The sequence below is a fragment of the Micromys minutus genome (assembly GCF_963924665.1).
Source record: "Micromys minutus genome assembly, chromosome: 7".
NCBI lineage: Eukaryota > Metazoa > Chordata > Mammalia > Rodentia > Muridae > Micromys > Micromys minutus.
The window spans coordinates 50164928-50182700 of record NC_137976.1 but is presented as its reverse complement, the minus strand read 5'-3'; the positions used below and the strand labels follow the sequence as shown (position 1 = coordinate 50182700).

The 17773-nt window shown below is 42.6% G+C and overlaps 2 pseudogenes across 2 annotated transcripts; one reads left to right on the top strand and one right to left on the bottom strand.

Moving 5' to 3' along the window:
- Positions 1–4003: 4003 nt before the first annotated feature.
- LOC308422867 (charged multivesicular body protein 3-like) lies at positions 4004–4649 on the bottom strand (annotated as a pseudogene). The gene has a single exon. The product of its transcript is annotated as a charged multivesicular body protein 3-like (transcript).
- A 4739-nt stretch (positions 4650–9388) lies between these two features.
- On the top strand, positions 9389–9945 carry LOC308423052 (NEDD8-conjugating enzyme UBE2F-like; annotated as a pseudogene). Its single transcript has 2 exons — positions 9389–9536; positions 9603–9945. The product of its transcript is annotated as an NEDD8-conjugating enzyme UBE2F-like (transcript).
- The last annotated feature ends 7828 nt before the right edge of the window (positions 9946–17773 follow it).

Here is a 17773-nt window from a genome sequence, read left to right as displayed (position 1 = left end):
TGCATTCCCACCAAGGGAGATCCAACGCCTCCATGCCCTTCCGACCAGTGGCACAAATGATTCTCAACGTCCAGGACTGATCTCTGTACTCGAGGTGCTTCTATCTCAGATCAGTTTCCTCCCCTCCCTAGATTCTGCTCATTCACAAATCTACACAGCAACTCTTGTACCCTCTGCCCCTCCCCCAGACCTGCCCTACAGTGTTTGACTTACTAGCTTCCCCACAGCCTTCAAGGCTTATAGAAAAATTCATCTCCACCACTTTTGTTGTTGTTGTTGTTTTGTTTTGTTTTGTTTTTTGAGACAGGGTTTCTCTGTGAAGCCTTGACTGGCCTGGAACTGACTCTGTAGACCAGGCTGGCAAGAAACAGAGAGATCTTGCCTGCCTCTGCCTCCTGAGAGACAGGAGTAAAGGCATACTCCACCACCAAAGCCAGCCTCTCCACACTTTTTTAACATCCAAATTCCTTTCATCTGAAGAAACAATAAGACCCAATATGTATTCAGGGTAAGATGCTGTGTCTACACAAAGTTGGCAGTGCCAAACTTGGTTTGTGGCAGACAAACCACAGGTACAAGGGCTGGTAATAAGAACACAACCCAGAAAAGGGCTACAAAATTAACAGTCTGTTTTTGTATGGTGATGTGGGTAGAAACAAAAGGAATTAGATTTGTCCCATTTGAGAAATGAAAAAACATAAGAGCTGATTAAAAAAAAAAAAGTTAAAGACTTCTTGCCCAGAGAGATGGTTCAGTAGTTAAGGGTGGGTATCGCCTGGATACTGCCATGTTTCAGCCTTGATGATAATGGACTGAACCTCTGAACCTGTAAGCCCCAATTAAATGTTCTTATAAGAGTTGCCTTGGTCAAGGTGTCTGTTCATAGCAATAAAACCCTAAGACACCTCTGTGCTCAGCCATGGCATGTAAGTATCCTCACTCCTATTCCTACTCACCCACACGTATGCACATACATGCAAATATATATATATATATGTGAAAATGTTTTTAAGACTTTTCTTATGGGGCTGGAGGAATGGCTCAGCAGTTACAAACACACACTACTCTTCCATGGCACTAGAAGTTGGTTCAATTCTAAGGGATCAAATCCCCCCCTTCTGGCCTCTGTGGTCTCCCACACATAGGGGACAGATACTCACACAGTTGCAACATATACAGAAATGACAAATCTGTTTTTAAAAGACCTTTTTCTGAAGAGGAACATGGTCCATATCAATCAGTGCTGGTCTTCAGAGACAGTCAAGGGAAACAATGAATTAGTCTGGAGAGCCAAACTTTCAGGGCCAAAATCATCCTTGTTTGGCATGTTTTTAAAAACAGGGAAACCAATCTGTCTGCTCTGGGGACAGTGTGTGGCTCCAAGAGAAAAATGTGACCCTTCCAGGCCAGTCAGAGCTAACTTCAATTTTAATTCTAAAATGAGCCCCGCGTTTCTTTTGTCCCTCCTGACTACAGGACTGCAGGACTAGGTAGATCTGGTCAGACTTCATTCAGCAAGCTGGGTGGGGTATGTCCTGGAGGAGGATTTCATGTTTGCCTATGAAGGGGCAAGAAGTACCTATCTAGATGTTAAACAATACCCAGACGTGCTCACAGCCCAGCCTAAGCCCTAGCCAAGGCCTTTAAGGACCAGACCTGAGAAGCTGAGTCTTCGGATGCAATGTCTTGGAGGGGAAGGGAGGTAAGAATGCCCACCCCTTCCACAAGGCTGGTGACTTGTACAAAGAAACAATAAAAGGTTCACTCAGTGGTATATTTGGGCTTCAGCTCTCAGCACCCCACCCCACCCCCAGCTTAGAGGACAACCTATTGCAGAGGACAGCAAAAGGTTCTACTTACCTTGCCCTCTGCAAAGATAGAAGAGATGAGACGAAGCTACTCTCAACCCTAGGAAGACATGCCTTGCCTTCCCATATCCATTACAAAGCTCCCTCCTGGTGGAGGTGTCTGCCCAATGGAGTTCACCCAAAGCTACCACAGAAAATCAGGGACTCAACCCAAAAGGAATGTTTAGATGCTGAGTTTATGAGTAAGTCTGTGAGCCCTGGAGCCGTTGGCTGACTCTGGATCACAGTGAAGAGAACTGAGGATTGCTGACTTGGTTGGCATGCAGAGTCAGAAGAAAAGTCAATGGGAACAGGCAGCTGACCCTGTCTCCTCAGCTTCCGTGTCCCCTAGCCTGCTCCCACAGATCTGCCTCTCACCAACACCCTCTTCCTTTTTCTTCCAGAAACTGCATGACATCGTTGAATAATTAGAATAAAACTATTCAGTGCACTTGCTAAGGCTCAGCCAGGTCTATTTTATTAGGATATCACCATAGATATGGCCACAAATGGAAATATGGGATTTTGCAATGGGGGCAGGGGAGGATTGGGATCAACTCCAAACACAGCGAGTACAAGTGGGAAGGGACAACCAGGGAACCAGAGGCCACAGTGCTTGGAAAGCACAAAGAAGCAGCCTCAGGTTAAAAGGAGCTCTTCCTAAACTGGCCTAACAGGAGGAGGGCCAGATACCAACCTGAGAAGTGGTGAAGGAGCCAAGTCAGAGAGTGTGGTCCAGACACGAAGGAAAGGAGTAGCTTAGCTCGTGAGTTTCCAGGCTCCTTGGCTAACACTGGGTTTTGCAGGAGAGAGTACAGATGGGTTTAGAAGGTTCACAATCTGCCTAAGTTTAGTAAAGTAATCTTTGTCACTCTGTTTTCTACCAAACCACCCTTACTATGTGAGAGCCAAAGTCATGTTTTAGGTTTTAACTACTGTGTCTACGAGATCCATAAAACAAAAATGCTGCTAACCTGGGCAGATACTTCCAGAGATGCTGGAGGCTGATGCCCATACAAGATAACTAGCCACATATTTTCAGTTTCTGAGCAAGATTGGTTGACCCAGTTGCTTTGGATGTGTTTGATCACAAATAGGAGACAGGTACTTAAGCAGGAAGAATAAATGCTAGCCTCAAGTTAGACAAAGTACCTGGCCTTGTGGGTTTGCCTTTAGAGGCCCCCCAAATGAGCAAATTCAGTGTTGTTTCTCTGGGCTTCCTGGTTATGGATCTGGACAATTTCCATCTTTCTAGCCAGTACTTAGTAGAGTTTGCTTCAACTGGAAGATTGTAGATTGAGTCTTTCTCTTTGAGATTTTCAGGTTTGATGACTCCATCTGCTTTTTCACTCTGGAAGCTATCTTCTGCTCTTTCTAGTCATCCAACACACCTAGTTCTGGGATTGAGGCACAAGTGGACACACCTTCATGACAACTTGTGATCACCGAGGGCTCCCTTTACCATAATGAGGAGAATTGCAAGCCTGGATGATTTCCCGGGGGGACTAAGACCTTTAAACACCAAGTTATTTCTCTGTTACTTAAAGCATACAGATGTAAACAGAGGAAATCTTCCTAATTAGTTCAATAAAATGAACTGAAAATTAAATGATTAATATTATCAGCAATAAAAGAAAATTAAGTTGCAATCTTCCAAATACTGAGAAATAGTTTGTTTAAAAATACATCTTTACACAGACCCAGGAATATCAAACAAAATATACAATGATAAGTTAGGGTTCATTCCAGGATGTTGAGAAAGATTTAAAACTGGGAAATCTATTAATAAACATCACATCTACATCTTTCTCTTTTTATCTTTCTTTTAAAGCAGAAGTTCATTGACATCCACTTTTATAGATAGTATTTTACACACACACACCAAATACAGAGTCCTCAACATTCAATCTACTCTTCTCAGAACTACTTCATGAGAAAATGGGTTTCTTTGCCCCAAGGAAAATACTTTTGCTATTTGTGCTCTTGAAAATAATACATTTGATTACACCACCTTCATAAAAACAATTCTTAAATCCTCTACAGACAGTGAAGATGTATTAGCACAGAACCCTGTCCAAATGTAACGCTTCACAGCAGAGGTGTAGTGAAAGAGATACAGGAAATGGTGACTGTATACCAGATTGCTGAGACCCCAACTAGGCAGCCCTAGCTTCTGAGTGGCACTGCATAGCCTCCAGGTCCTCTTCATCCGTGTCCTATTCTCCCTCTTCGGAGGCAGCCATCGTTCCTGCGGGTTCGGGCTCAGGAAGGGCATCGGTTACTTTCCTGGGTGCTTTGCCCAAGGCTCCTGCTGTGATTTCAAAGAGGATTCTGTCGATCTCCATTTCTGCTGCTTCTTCCAATTCTTCTTGATCACCCAGGCTTTCAAAAATACCCTCTAACATCTCCATGATTCCAGCCTTCATCGTCTTTTTGGACAGCTCCTGCCTGGTGGCCTGGATTTCTGGGATCTTCACAAGACTCTGTGCCCTTCTGCAGAGAACCAGCAACTCTCAGGACAGCAAGTTGGTTCTTCACACCCATGAGCACAGAGTTCACGTGTGCTTTGGATGCATAGAGCTTGCTCACAGTCTTCCTTGACCTGATCGTCTCTTTGGCCAGAACCACACAGACTTCCTTTTGGCCCTTCTTGGCTGCATCTTTCACGGACCGTTTTACTTTCTCTTTGGATATCTCTTATCTGCCTGTCAACAACTCTCATTTCCTGTCTGATCTTCAGTGACCATTCATTAACCAGTTCTTTGGGAGGCTTCTCCTGGGTTTTCCAAACAGTCCCATGATAAACTGAACTCCTCTTACCCCTTCTGACCTTTTTACGTGTATATCTTAAATCATGCAGTCATTTCATTTTATTATGATAAAAATCCTGAAAAAAATCTAGTAAGTTTGACTTTTAAAAAAAAAACTCAATAAAATAAAAATGAATGTATTCTTTTTCCCTTCACATAATTACATACACTCAATTAGCTCCAAAGCTAGCATCTTTTATGATGGCGAAAACACTGTAGGTATTTCCACTAAAATCAGGAATGAAATACTGGGAGTTCTGGGCAATCTAATTAAGAGCAGCATTTGGAGGTATAATTTGAAACAAGGAAATAGAACTATTTCTAGTTATAGCTGATTGTGTGTATGTTAAAGACTCAGTGGTAAAAAGTACCATTAACAAGACCACTTTTGTGAGCCGGCAGTATATAAAATTAGTATAAATAAACACGCAGTCTCTCTTTCTGCAACCATTAACTAGTTAACAGCTATTTGGAAAGAAAACTCCTATTTATGTGCAATAGCAAGCAGGGAAAAAGCCAGAAAGTCTACCAAAGCCACATAAAGAATACTTCATTCCAATGAAGTTTCTATATACAGAGGGGCGTCTTATCCTCATCTTACTTTACTGTTGTGTGTTTGTTTAAATGTTCCCGACTCTGTGCACAGACATGAACCGAAACATGGGCGTGGAGGTCAGAGGACACTTTGAGAGGGTTATGTCCTCCGTCTACCATGTCCTAGGGATCAACCTCCGGTCACAAGGATTGTCAACAGATGCCTTTACTCATGAGCTATCTCACCACCCCAAAGTATAGTTTACATATTTTAAACACACACACACACACACACACACACACACACACACGTGAATTTCTTTAAAAACCTGTAACCACAAAATGCATTCACAAAATTTGCAGGAAAATGAGTAACGTTAGAATGTATAATATTAAGCGAGGTCTCATTATTTTGGTTCTCCTTTATATTCAGACACTGGCCAATAGTGTAATGTCAGGAAGGAGAGTGAGAAAGGCCATATACTAGATGAGAGTACCAAATGCAGGGAGTGGACTGTTCCTCTTACTCTGACTGTATCATGGAGTTTTCATTCTTGGTGGTGAATAAGTAAGTACACGAAAACATACTCAGTAGTGTAAAATCCAATACACAGCTGTGCAGCTTCCATCCAAATGGCCATTCTAGATGTATAGACGTTTATTAAAATGTATAGACTCTGGGTCTGGTTAATTTTAGTGTGTGATTTTTTTTTTATTTGCCAATGATTTTTTTTTAAAAAATAATAAAGCTTATTTTTAAAAATCATGGAAAAGACATCCTCCCTCATACCCTACTCCCCTCCACATCCCCTTTACCGCCCCATTTCCTCCTTCCATTGACCTCTGACCTCTGTTTTGTTTCCCCTTCTGAGAAAGATTCAGCCATTCTCCCTTGTACCCTTCTTGTTATTTGGCTTCTTTGGGTCTGTTGATTATAGCATGGTTATCCTGTACTTTTTGGCTAATATCCACTTATAAATGAGTACATACCATGCATGTCCTTATGGACTTGGGTTACCTCAATCAGAATGATATTTTCTAGTTCCATCCTTTTCCCCGTAAAATTCATGATGTCCTTGTTTTTAATGTCTGGGTAAAATTCCATTGTGTAGTTATACTACATTATCTGTGTTTATTCTTTGGTTGAGAGACATCCAGATTGTTTCCAGTTTCTGGCTATTATGAATAAAGTTGCTCAGAACATAGTTGAGCAAGTGTCCTTATGGGATGGTGGAGCATCTTTTGGTTATATGCCCTGAAGAGATATAGCTAGGTCTTGAGGTAGAACTATTTCCACTCTTCTGAGAAACTACCAGTTGATTTACAGAGTGGGTATTGATGGGTGGGGAAAGAAGCAATCTCTAGGATGTGCCAGAGACCTGGGATTCAGAGAGGCCTCAGAGTATCTGAGTCAACTCCTAGCACTGGAGATGTGGGTCCTGAAGTAGCCCCTCCTGTAGCCAGGCAAGACTCCCAGTGGAGGGATAAGGACAGCAACCCACCCACAAAACCTTCAACCCAAAATGTGTCCTGCCTACAAAAGATGTGCAAGGACATAAATAGAGCAGAGACCGAGGGAATGGCCAACCAATGACTGCCCCAAATTGAGACCCTTCCCATGGGCAAGAACCAGTCCCTAACACTATTAACAACACTCTGTTATGCTTCTTAGAAACCTAGCATAGCTGTCCTCTGACGACTCCACCCAGCAGCCAATGGAAAGAGACACAGAGACTCACAGGCAAATATTGGAGAGTCTTACAGAAGAGTTGGGAGAAGTATTGAGGGATCCGAAGAGAACAGGGAATCTACAGGAAGACCAACAGAGTCAACTAACCTGGACCCCTGGGACCCAGAGGCTGAATCACCAACCAAAGAGTGAGCTAGACCTAGATCCCCTCTTATATGTAGCAGATGAGCAGTTTGGTCTACATGCGGGTCCCCCAACACCTGGAGCAGGGGCTGTCCCTGAGTATGTTACCTGCCTGCCTGTGAATCCTCTGCCCCTCAATGGACTGCCTACTCTGGCCTCCGTGGGAGAGGACACACCGAGTCCAGCGGCAACTTGTGGGGAGTGCAGGGGTGGGAGTGGGAGAGCTGCGAGGAGTGGTTGTGGAGGGGTAGGGAGTGATACTTATGTGCTCACTTACAAGTGGATATTAGCCAGAAAGGATGACCGTGGTACAATCCACAGCCCCGAAGAAGCCAAGTGATAAGGATGGCTCAGTGGGGGATTTGAGAATCTAACTGAGAAGGGGGAATAGAATAGACATTGTGGATGGACTGGGTGGGGGTGGGGATAGGAGGGATCAGGTGGAGTGAGGAGAGAGGGAGAAAGTACCTGGAAGGACAACTGGAATGGAGGGGAATGGAGCTAGAAACCTAGGGCAATCTCTGTGTGTGACCCTAAGAGTCCTAGGAAGGGGACTGAGAGGGAAAGAACAACCTTAAAGGAATGGAGAACGTGGAGCAAGGGAGGGGTGGTGGAAACACAGAGATTGGCAGTGCCAAAGAATGGGGGAAGGGAGTAAATAAGTATAAAATGTTACACCAATGACATGCCTTCTGAAAACAAACTTGTGACCCTACTACTCCATATGGCAACTTCTGAAGAATGTTTCCTGATGAGAAAGAATCGAGCTGGGAAGGCTCTAATGATTTCTGGGCAGTGAAGTTGCTTCACTGGGTGGAAGGGAGACAGGTCACTATCTCTCCATTCAGAAAGTTTATTGTTTCCTGGGTCGTCCTCGCATAGAGTTGAAGTTTAGAAGTTATTATACATTTTTCCCCTGTGGTGATAAAGTTATAGGACAGTCGGGTTACCTATGTTTGTGTGGTCGTTCTGCTAATTTTAACTCATCTAAAACTTTGGTCCTGAAAGCAGCATTTTGAGGTTATTGAACAGATTTTACAGATGAAGAAGTTTAGTTCAGATCTGAATGGGGTCAGGTGTAAGGGGAGCTAGGAAATGAGAATAGAAATAGGTGGGGGGGAACCTCTAGGCTGGGCTACACACCTGAATACTTGGTCCATAGAGTGGCACTATTAAGAAGTGTGACCTTGTTGGAGTAGGTGTGGCTTTGTTGGAGGAAGTGTGTCACTGTGGGCTTTGAGGCCTCAGTTTCTGAAGCCAGTTTACTTCCTGCTGCCTGTCAGTACAGAAGTTGAACTCTCAGCTTCTTCTCCGGCACATGTGCGTGTGTGCTACTGTGTTTCCCACCACCCACGATGATAACCATCAGAACCTCTGAAGCTGTAAGCCAGCTCCAATTCAAGGTTTTCCTCTATAAAATCTGCTGTGGCCATGAGGGCTCTTTACAGCAAAAGAAACCCTAAGACATTCGTGAGTGTGGGCACTGGGTCCCCAGATGGGGACACTTCTTTGCGAGGTTAGAGAGATAGAGGAACTCTCTAAGAGGTGAGTTTTCATCAGAAGAAATGGGTGTCTGGGAACATGGTTACGGCATGCCCTGATTTCTAGTTGCTTTCCTGATCCACTGAGACATAAGTCTTGGCACAAACCCTGCTGCCTTACCCATGTTCCTGCCGTATTTTTCTGTCATGATGAACTGTGTGTTCTCAAACTGCGATCCAAAGTAAATCCTTCCTGCTTAACTTGCTTCTTCAGTGATCTTCATCACCATGATGAGAAAATCAACTTACACATAGTGTGCTCAAAGCCCTTCTAGAGCATCCTAAGCAGACCATCTTCCAGCTGAGTCTCACTGAAGATTACCAGTGAATGTCACACGAGGGAGGAAGGGACAGCACTGGTGTATGATGACTAGTGTTTTCTCTCCTCCATAATTTTTACGTTAAACTCCTTCTGCCCAACTCTTCATATTATTGCTGTGTCTGGATATATGTAGTTACAGAGTAAACCGGGGTCAAATGGTAAACCCTAATCCTTCACTACTTTAAAATTTTTTAATTGAAAATAGATTCTTGGCCGGGAGCTGGTGTGGCTGTGAAGGCCAGCACGACTCGGTGCCGCTGCTGGCTGGGCATGGTTTGAGTGCCGGCTCGCCTCACCTGACTCCGGGTTCTCAGACGCCCCTGAGGAGAAGCCATTACAGAGTAGGACTGAACTGCCCTATCACTTCATGACTGATCAGTGTTTGTATAAACTACACCATGACCACACCTGCAACTCATCTAAAGGAAAACTAGGTTTTTTTGTGACTAAAGGTGGCAGTAATGCTAACGCTGGCAAGCAAGTTGAAGCGGGATGATGGTCTCAAAGGATCCCGGACATCAGCCTCCACATCTGACTCTACTCAGAGGGTTTCTGTGAGAGACAAGTTGCTTGTTAAAGAGGTTGCAGAACTTGAAGTGAATTTACCTTGTACATGTAAAGTACATTTTCCTGACCCAAACAAGCTTCATTGCTTTCCACGGACCGTAAGCCCAGATGAGGGTTACTACCAGGGTGGAAAATTTCAGTTTGAAACTGAAGTTTCCGATGCCTACAACATGGTGCCTCCCGAGATGAAATGCTTGACTAAAATCTGGCACCCAAACATCACAGAAACAGGGGAAATACATCTAAGTTTACTAAGAGAACATTCAACTGATGGCACTGGCTGGGCTCCCACTAGAACATTACAGGATGTTGTTGGGGGTTAAACTCTTTATTTAATGATCTTTTGAATTTTGATGATCCACTGAATATTGAAGCTGCAGAACAGTATTTGCAGGACAAGGAAGATTTTTGGGACAAAGTGGATGAATACATCAAACGCTATGCCAGATGATAAGAGGAGAGACGGCAGTTCTGAGGACTTTGTCACATTTGTCTCTGATGTGAAACAGCTCGAGGCAGCCCTCCTCCCCATCCTCATACTCCCTGTCAGTTCCTTGGGATTGTCCCAGTCCTGCGACCATGCTGTCCTGAAGAAGACCCTCCTGACTACCCACTGTCGGTGGCGAACAACATAGTACAGCAAGAAAGTGTGTCTGGGCCTCGAGAGAGTTGTCTGCTTCCCTTAATGTGTTTCCTGAAACTACTGTCTAGGCTGTCTGGTGGGATTGCTCTGAAGTTGTAATAAACTCACCACTGAGGATACAGCGCTTGCTTCCCTTCCCCCAACAATCGGTGTCCTGCACAAGTGATGTAATCACATGTTCCCTGTGACTGGCAGATTGGCAATAAGAAACCCCGCTATAAACTGTGATTGGATGCACATTCTCTTAGCTTCTTCCACAAATGTTGACCCTACCTAGATGTGAAGCTTCCCAGAATGCATAGTCATTCACTGTAGATCTTTAAAAAAAAGAAAAAAAGAAAAAAAAGAAAATAGATTCTTTATACAATGTATTTTGATTATAGTTCTCCCTCCAACAATTCTTTCCCACCCACCCAAATCACGCCCTCTCTTTCTCTCTAATTAGAAAAGCCAGCGTCTAAAAGAAGTAAATTAACGTAAAATGAAATGCAAACAAATAGACCAGAACAGGACAAAGAAATAAAACAAGGGAAAAGAAGAGCCAAGGTAAAAGCACAAGAAATACAAATTAGGCAAAGACACAAACACATTCACATACAGAAACTTCATACTTCTGGTTAGAGTTCTCGTATGCACACACACACACACACACACACACACACACACACACACACACACACACACACACACAGGAAAACTCAGGATCTACAAGCCAGGGAGAGTCCTGGGGAAAAAAAATCAGCCCTGCCAGTACATTGCTCTTGAAACTTCAGCCTCCAGGACTGTGAGGGGATATATTTCTGTGGTTGCATCTTTGCTCTGTAACTTGTAGTCTTTAACTATGCAGCCTGGGTAAAGTAGCAATACATTCAATAAGCGTGAATCACCTACAGAGACTGTGATAATATCATTGTTATTTTAAGTCACTACATTTAGGATTGGCTTGTTTGACCACTATGGACTTTGAAAATCCCTCTTGCTTCAGGGGCTGAGTTTTCCTTCCCCATTGTGTCAGATGAATTGCAGCAGACAAACCTGAGGAACTGGGGAGATGATGGCGATGAAGGCCAAAGGCCTCACTTAGGACTTGTGGTGATTGAGATCAACTAATATAGGCTTAAAACAATGCTGTCTTCTATTTGATGACAGTAGAAAGATTACGGCCAACAATGCTTTATAGAGCTATTTTGTGGATGTGCCATTTGGTCAGGTGGGATTCCCTGAAAGAGAGAATTACGGTAGGAGATTGCAGGCCCAGGGCCCCGTCTGACCCAGATTCCTAATTTTTAAAAGAGTGATTATAGCTCTGGAGGTGGGGGTTAGGTCTCCGGGCCTCCACCAGGAAGCACTTTTCTTAGCCATGGGGATATTGCATTACAGCTAATTACAGGCTGTCTGCTAAGATTTTTCTAATTACTTCATTTGTATTAGTCTTGATTTCTCAAGAAACCTGTTTAAGCATCATGAGGACAAGGATACGTGTCTCTTGTTTTTGCTTCCAGGAAGAGCATCCTTCAGTACAGATATTTCAACAACACTGGTCTAAGAAAGCAGGCATCCTGTGGTGAGGTTCCATGAGTGATTCGGATTAAGGGTGGGTTCAAATCCAGATTTTACTTCTTACCAGCTATGGGATCTAGAGCATGCTATTTAACTTTTCCACTCCGAGGCCCTTAACTTCCCAGTGGAACATGTCTTGTCTCACAAAGCATGAAAAGCAATGCTTAGTATCTAAGAAGTATTCATTTTACCTTAGCAAATACTTACATTAATTATACTGGTTAGTTTTATGTCAACTGGCCACAAGCTAGAGTCATCAGAGAGGAGGGAGTCTCAAGTGAGAAAATACTCCTCATATAAGATCAGGGTATATAAAAGCCTGCAGGACATTTTCTTAGAGATTGATAGGGAAGGTCCCAGTCCACTGTGGGTCCTAGATTCTATAAGAAAGTGGGGTGACCAAGCCAATAAGTAACATTCCTCCATGGCCTCTGCATTAGTTCCTGCCTCCAGATTCCTGTCCTGCTTGAATTCCTGTCCTGACTTCCTTCCATGATGAACAGTGATGTGGAAGTATAAGCCAAATAAATTGTCTGTTCCCCAGGTTGTTTTTGGTCATGGTGTTTCATCACAGAAATATTAAACCTAACAAATTCATCAATTTAATGTTGTTTTTGTTTTGTTTTCAAAGTTCAGGGGCTCCTGTGTACTCACAATTGTCAGCTTTGGGGCTTGAGGTGAAGAGGTATGTAGACAGGCAGGTTCTGCTGAAGTTAATGAAGAAAATGTCTTTTGGAGAAACCTCAACCCCAGCCTGGCTTTAAGTTGGATGAATGAGTTTGCATAGAGGCCTGCGTCTTGGCACATGGCAGGTTCTGAGAGTTTCCAAGGCACATCTGGCTACTTCTGTCACAATCTACCACCTTCTTAACCCGTTTGAACAAATCCCAGCTGACTACCTGACTCCCAATCCTTGGTGGCTACTCTATCACAACTAAGAACATCATTGAAGCCAGAGACTAAGGCTCACTACATCCATTGCAAGGGCTTTGAAAGAAATGAAAAGTAAAAAAGATGATTTAATAATGCTTATTTAGCAAATGGGGGTGGGTTAATGGAAAAGTAGACCATAATCCAGAAGAATGAAGTATTATAGACAGTTTGTGCCAGCTCCTGTATCTCAGATTCATGGGTTTGCTTCCTGTTTTGCTTTCATCCCAAACTGAGCATCAGTCTGTCACACACTCCCACCACTACATTCTGTCTCACCATACACTCATATTGAGGGGACACATGGATTAAAACCACTGAGACTATCAGGTATCTCTTTAGATACTAGCAGGATTAGAAGGCATTTGGGCTGGAGCCTCTCCCTCATAAACACCTTGTAAGATTAAGGGCTAAATCTGTACAGACTTTCACTAGTGGTCTTTGGCCCTGGCAGGAACAATGACATACTTAACTGTTCAAAAGATCTTTAATTGATAACATCTAAATCTTGCTCCTGGAGCCCTAAACCTGGTATCAGATTATATCCCAGCAAGAGGCTTTTTGATAATGAGCAAGAATATACCATTACTCCTTAGGAGTCAATCTTATGGGCCTGTCTACCACCTAGGCAGAAAAATGTTCCTTCACAAAGCTGTCTGTAGCAAAGACTTTACTACAAAGAAGTCTTGTGATGTAGACAGGTGCAGTGGCTCGAGGAAGAATGCTCCCTCCCCCCATATTTGAAAGTTCAGTCACCAGTAAGTGGAACTGTTCAAAGGATTAAAAGGATTAGGAGGTGTGGCCTTGTCTGAGGAGGTGTGGCCTTTTTGGAGGAAGTGTGCCATTGGGGTTGACTTGGAGATTTCCAAAACCTATTCCAGGCCAGTTTCTCTTCCTGTTGTCTGTGGATCAGGAAGTGAAGCTCTCAATTACTGCTTCAGCAACTGCCTGCATGCTACCATGATGATAGTGGGCTAAACCTCTGAAAAGTGTAAGAACCCCCAGTCAAATGTTTTCTCTTGTAAGAGTTGCCTTGGTCATGGTGTCTCTTCATAGCAACAGAACAGAGACTAAAACAATAGAGTAATGTTCCCCTTGCCAGTTGTCTACTTAACTCCTTGAAGGTACCCTGTGTTGTCTTCTTGAATTCTTTATGAAGATGACAGGTGCACAGAAGCTGAAGAGAACCTAGAATGATTCCTGGCAACAAAACCATGAGCCAAAAATTAATCTCTCATTCTTCTACACTGCCCCAAACACTCTTGAAATAGCCTTCCACTGTGCTGCACTTTCAACCTGCAATGTCAAAGGCAATTTCCTAAGAAAATAAATTTCCTTAGCCTCTAGAGCAACTGTGAGGGGGTGAAAGACTTTGTGAGTTGGACCTTGAGGAAGGTAGTTATATCGTTGGGAGTAAGCCCTTGAAGAGATTGATAAAGTTACTGCAGGGTAGAGCAGTCTTGAGTCACTAATATACCGCCCCCATAATGACCTGCTATCTCCAACTAGACCCCACTTCATAAGTCTCACTTCCCAACAGCACCATGAGCTAGAAACTAAGCCTTCAGCATATGAGCCTTTGTGCACTATTACAGATCCAAAGTATAACAGAGCCAGAAGCTGATGCTTGCCCTCACCAGCCAGTCCACAGGATCCATGGCTTCCTTAACCACTTTGACAAGAGCCCTAGTTATTTGCATTCATTCCTCATCTCTGCCCGAGAATGAACTATCAGTATCAGTCCTTTTGTTTCCTACTTATTTATTTTCAGCATTAGATAAACACTTGGGAGGAAGCAGCTCCGCCTTTGCTGAGACTTTCAGCATATGGTCCCTTAACCCATAATACCTCTCACTTTCATGTCTGTCCCATAACATATATGTTAACATTCATTCTGCTGAGACCTTATGTTGCATCCTGTGAGAAGATGCTTAGGGGCATAGGAGACTAAGGATGAGGGTGAACATTGCCACCACAGCTCTACTGAGATTGGCTTCATGCCAGTGTTGCTGCCTCTGCATGCGCTTTTCACGGGATTTGGTTGCAGGTTCCTGCTCTGACTTTAGATATTCATGCTTCTTCCACACAATCACCCATTTCTCTTCTTACCCGGCAGAAGAAGTTGCTACCCTATAAATGTTCCTTGACTTGTATGAACCAGGCATCCACAATTATGTCAGTCTTTCACAACCACGTGTCCCATTTTATATTATTTCTGTTTGGGTGTAAGTCTTCTAACAAGCTGTAAACTCCTGAAGCAAGCTTTTTCTTTGTATCATCCATGATGCAATGTTGCAAAGAAAGTTCCTGATGCTTGTTGATTGGTTGACATGATAGAATGTGTTATTGCTGTTAAATTTGTTTATGGCACAGACTCAAATAACCTTAGCTGAGTCTCATAGCTGCTTATTCAATATAAGGAATTGGCTATATACTAACAAATCTCTTAATTATTATGATATGTACTTCCAGGTATGATTTTAGTAGTATACATGATTACTATGTTAGATAGTACCTATATTTAAATGTTTAGTAGTTCGTGGATGAGAAGAAGACTCTTTCCTAGAAAATCCAAATTCAGTTTTTAATTGTTCTTCCCTGTCAGCTTTATTGTTAGTAATTCTCCTGATGGAGTGTGCAGTCTGACCCTAATCACCCTATACCACGCTCAGATGTTCTAAAAGAACATGTATCCAACCTTGAAACAGACAGGAACCTCTTGTGACGGGTAATTCCTATGCTTCCCTAGGTCTGTATCCCACATCTTCTACTGGCCAACCTGGAGGATTTCCTGTCTTCATTTTGATGTTTTATGAGTTTCAGATTCAGAGAAGTAGAAAGGTAATACCCACATTACTCTTGCCTAAAATATCAGTCAATATTTGTTCTCCTTTCTTCATTCATTTGCTGAAGACTTAACGTGTAAACATATTACAAATATTTCAAAAGGTCAGTAGAAATTTCTAAACATTCTTTTTCTGCATGCTATAGCTTGAGTGTTGGATGTCTCCTGTAGATAAAGTCTTGGCAGCTAGCTTGTGGCAATATTTACTGGATAGTGATGGGACCTATCACTGAGAGACTCAGGGAGAGAATCAGGTCACCTTCAGTGTGTCCTTGAAGGCTGTTCTGGCCTTCAGTCTCCCACTACCTGTCTCTTGAGGAGGCTACCGTATGAATGGCAAGCCTTCTCTGACATAAGGCCCCACGATGATTTATTAGCAACAAGAATAAGTGACCACTGAGTGACAGTTCTGAAACTGTGAGCCCATCTATGCCTTTCTTCCTTTTATGTTGATTACTTCCTACATTTTACTATCTCAAGGAAAAGCTGACTAATACCACTATATAACCACATCACTATTATAATGTGTTATTGTTATATGACAACCTTGCTAAGGTTGTAAAACTAAATTACCACAGACTGGTTTTCTTAAACAACAAAAACTCTCTTACAGTTTTGGAGACTGAAAGCATGAGGGGGGATCTTGGCAGGTTTGGTTTGTTCCAAAGCCTTTTCCAATGGTTTGCAGATGGTAGCTTTTCCTGCTGTGGGCTCCTGTGGTATAACTCTGTTGCCTCTCTGCACCCAAATTCCTTCTTCTGAGAAGGATGCTAGACTGGCCAGATGAATATCATCCTCAGTACTTCATTTTATTTTAATTACCTCACACAGAGTTTTATTTTAGCCATTTTTTTAAAAAAATTAAATCCTTTTTATTAGATATTTTATGTATTTACATTTCAAATGTTATCCCTCTTTCCCATCCCCCCCCTCCATTTGCTTCCAAGAAGATGCTCCCACTCCCAACCACCCACACCCACCTCATTGCTCTGGCCTTCCCCTACACTGGGAAAACGAGCCTTCTCAGGATTTAGTCCTCTTCTCAAGTTCTACCTTACAGCAAAAGAATTTTGGTGGAGCGCTGCTCAGCTAATAATACACACTAACGTTAGTTGCTAGTATTATTAGTGCCTGATCTGTAGTTTATTTTTAATGTGCAATTGTATCAATTTTATTAAATAAGGCAAGTGAGATATATCTTTACTAGGGAATATGTAATTACAAACACAGTTTAAGTTATCTACTAAATAACACATAGCATTTAATAATTAACTTTTGGGAGGAGGGGAGATAGGAGAGGGGGGGAAGGAGATAACATTTTGTTTCCCTTTATAGTATTCATTCTTTTTTTTACAACCTTATTTTTAAAAGGGGGGGAATAACATCTAAAATGTAAATGCATAAAATATCCAATAAAAACCAATTTTATATCTATGGTTATCGTATGTTTTGTGCATGAAATAGCAGGGTATTTTTTTTTTTTTTTGGTACTTTTAGATCTAGTAGGTGCCCCCCCTCTAACCCCTTTCTCTCTTGCATCTTCCAGCCACATCCCTGCCTCAAGTATGCATATATAAAATCAGAAGCATGATCCACACATGAACAAGAATATATGAAATATTAGTCCTTCTTGAGCCTCACTTAATATTTTCCAGGTCCACCCATTTTGTTGAAAAATCATAATTTCTGTTTTCTTTATAGTTGAGTAGACATCTGTCATGTCTATGCCCCATGTTTTCACAAGCTGTCGGTTTACAAAGATCTAATCTGGTTCCATTTACTAGTTAATGTGAATAGCGCAGCAAACACTGATGAGCAAATGTTTCTGGAGATGACGTCCTTTGGGTGTATGCTCGGGAGCTGCATGCTGGGTTAATATGCTACTTCTACTTTTAAATAATTGTTTTATTATCTTTATTTGTGTATTCACATGTACACACACACACATACACACACACACACACACACACACACACACACACACACACAAATGTGTACTCATACCAAAAGGGAGCATCAGATCATTTGGAAGCAGTTACAGGTGTTGGTGAGCCACCCAGTGGTACTGCGATCTCGAACTCCCGATCTCTGACAGAAGAGACCACTAACACTGCCTCACATATGATCGTAGGGTCCATTTCAACTCCCGTTAGCTCCTTGGTTCATTGGTAGGGTTTGCGTTGTTCTTTTTTCCCCTCTTTCTCTCTTGCTTAACTGTTGAGAACAGCCGATTCTTTTCCGCGGCCTTGTGGATGGACTGTTTCCCTCTTCAGTCTGAAGGATTCTTTGGAATATTGTAGG